This window comes from Molossus molossus, unplaced genomic scaffold (assembly GCF_014108415.1).
Source record: "Molossus molossus isolate mMolMol1 unplaced genomic scaffold, mMolMol1.p scaffold_m16_p_20, whole genome shotgun sequence".
Classification (NCBI taxonomy): Eukaryota; Metazoa; Chordata; class Mammalia; order Chiroptera; family Molossidae; genus Molossus; species Molossus molossus.
In genome coordinates, this window is record NW_023425356.1 from 41,529,114 (window position 1) to 41,532,251 (window position 3,138).

A 3,138-nucleotide genomic window follows, 5' to 3' on the forward strand; every position below is an offset into this window, starting at 1 on the left:
GGCCACCGGGAGGGCTTCCAGGGCGACTCTCAGAGCAGGGGCCGTGCCCACCACACGGCCAGCCCCCCAGGGCTGCCCCAGGGAGCCGGCATTTCAGCAGCAGGGTCACTGCCTGCTCCTCATACTGGGAATTGTTAGCAGGTTCTAAATAGACCATTCATTTTTCCTTTTAGCACAGAAGGGTCTCTCAGCTCCAAATACCACCAGGGGCCTGAAGGTTTCAAGTCAAAACATTCCCCAAACCACAGCCCTTGGGTGAGAGGCAGGGCTGGCCAAGGGTTTAGAGGACAAATAACCACCCACGGACTGGAAACCACGGAGTCCACAGGGAGGCGGGTCGCCTCGCTCACAGAGGCCAGAAAACAGCATTTTTAATGTTTTGGTTTTTAAAATTGATTTGAGAGAGAGAGGAAGGGAGAGGCAGAGAAAGAGAAACATTGATCAACATCAATCAGCTGCTTCCTGCACGTCCGGTAATGGGGATCGAACCCGAAACCTGAGCATGTGCCCTGATGGGGAATAGAACCGGCAACCTTTTGGTCACTGGACGCCGCCCAACCAACTGAGCCACACCGGCCAGAGCCAAACGGCATTTTTAGGAGAGTTAATCTGATGGAGCCACCTTCCCTTCCAGGGCTTGCCTCCGTTTCCCCTCTGCCCCAGGAAATAACCCAGCCCCGGGCGGGGCTCAGAGGCTCTGGCGCGGGCCCCTGGAGGACCTGAGCTAGTCTGCCCTCCCTCCCCCAACTGTACAGAAGAGAGCCGCTTTTGCAATGTTCCTGATGCACTCACTCTACGCAGGCCCTGCCAGGTCCACGGAGCGACTCCGGGAACACAAGCGAGGCTCCTGGGGCCCTGGCAGCCACCTCACAGCTGAAAGAGACCTGGGCGGTCCTAGTGGACCCTTGCAGCCAGCAAGGCTATCTGCCGACCGCTCTGGGGAAGGGCAGCTTCACCCAGTGCTTCGAGATCTCGCATGCAAACAGGGGCTAAGGAGGTGTTTCAAAGGAGATCGTGCGGAAGCAGCTGCTGCTCCAGCCGCAGCGCCTGGAGATGTCCATGTAATGTGGCCTCTCCCCCCGCATGCCGTCGGCTCACGCTGTTTCCAGGACGCGGACTTCGTGGTTGCGGGGCCGGGGCTCTGCTGCGGAATCGCCCTGACGCGGCCCCCGCGGAGGGAGGTACTGACTGCACCCGAGGCCCGCTACTACCCGCGGCGGATGGTCCTCGCACCTGCCTCGAACCTGGGTCACTCACCGGGACCTCAAGCCGGGCCAACTCTTCTCAGTGAGAGTCTGGAAGTGGAAATGGGGTGTTAGGGCCTGGGAACCCGGCCTGCTGTTGATGGAGGCCCTGGTTCAGGCCATGACCCCAGAACTGGTTGTGCAGGGGAGACCCTGCTTTCTTACGTAAGCATGACACAGCAGAGGCCTAGGACGCATGCGCCACGCCGGCCCGGCCAGAGTCTATGAAAGCTGTTAGAAGTATTGAATGAAGCTGCTGCTGCTGCTCCTGGGAATAAAGATGCTGCTGCTGCTGTTGTTGATTCCCCCTGATGTCGGCTCCATGAGCTTTCTTTACCTTGGGTATCTCACCGCTGAAACCTCCCCTGCACCCCCGGTCTCTGACATAGGGGTTTGGACTGGCAACCCAAGGCGAATCTGAGCAGAAGACCCCAGGTGCTGAGCGAGCAAGGGCCTCGTTTCCAGGTGGACGTGTGGTTAAACAATTGAGTGCAGCATGGCCACCTTGTTAGTGGGCAGACTACCTTTGAGGCCTCTTGCCTCCACCTCTGGGTCAAGAAGAATGAATACAATGTCCTCAAGCACATCAACCCGAGGCCGCCTCCCCCATCCAGAAGAAGAGGCTTCAGGCAGACCCCACTGCCCTCTGACCATTCCCGCGCTGTTCACTGTATCTCACCTGTCTCCCCATTACCCGCCTCATCATTGCATCCAGGTTTTCAATGGCTCCCAGCAGCCTGGCCCCCAGCGACTGGAAGCCTCTGGCTGTCCTCAGTAAAGGCAGGGAGACCCTCATTCCCAGGCATCCCTGGGGCAAAGATTACCCAGTGGTCCCAGAGACCAGTGACGTGGTCAAATGCCACCTTGGTGACCTGCAGCAGCAGCTACATAACATCGGTGCCACTAAGAGCGGGGCTGGTGAGGCAAGAGGAGGCTGAGGATCTCGCCGATATCCCCATCTTCTGATCAGCAAGCGTGGGGACTATTCACAGTATGGCCTCGGGTGTCAGCAGTGTGACAACAGTGTGAGGGTATGTGCTTCAGTGATTCAACTTGCCTCATCCTCTACAGGACAGTAATAGCCTGCAGGACGTGGTGCGTGATGGCAGAGTCCTACGCATGGAGAGTTCCCACTCCCACTCCTGGAGGATTTCCAGAATGCAATGAGGGAACACTTGCTGAAGGCGGATGCCAGTATCACACCCGGGAAGGCGATGAGCTAGCTTGACCCTGACCTGCGCACCTGGTTTCACACCGGCAGCACCATGGGCCTGCGTCTCAGCAATGGCTGTGTATGGATCATCTTCCAGGACCAAACTCACGCTGTGCTCACTGATGGCAGCCGGGACCTACACCGAGAGGAAGCGGGACTTCCCCAGGCACAACCTGAGCCTCCTGGAGCTGAGCAGGTACCTCCCTACGCCCTCGCCATGGTGGACAAGCTGCTGAGCTCCTGCTCGGCCACCAACTGCCTCAGAGCCTCCGCACAGATCTCCCTCCCCTCGGGCTTGGTGCCCCTTCTCACCCTCACCAGCACCCTGAGCCCATACTGTTAGCTCCATACTGGTTAGCTCCCATGGGGCTGTGGGCTTTGCAGTGTGACACCACCCCTGAGTCCCTGCCTCCAAGACTGGGGACAAAGCTCCATCTTCCTTGCAGGCGGGGGCTCCTATGTAAGTTTGGCTGTGGGCCCTGTAGCCTCTTCCCCTTCCCTCTCGACCCCACCCCAGGAATTGTACAGAGTACTGAATTCATGTGGTCCTCTCCTGGGCTTGATTCACATGGAAAACACCTGAATCTTCCAAGAAAAAAAGGTGTTGGGAGTAATGATTGGCTACTGGTTGTCACGTGCTCTCAGTGGCGGCCTGTCTCAGCCAATCAACAGCAAGAATCG

General features: G+C 58.2%; 1 pseudogene; it reads left to right on the forward strand.

The window, feature by feature from the left end:
• The first annotated feature begins 773 nt into the window (after positions 1-773).
• LOC118636990 lies at positions 774-2,800 on the forward strand (annotated as a pseudogene).
• The last annotated feature ends 338 nt before the right edge of the window (positions 2,801-3,138 follow it).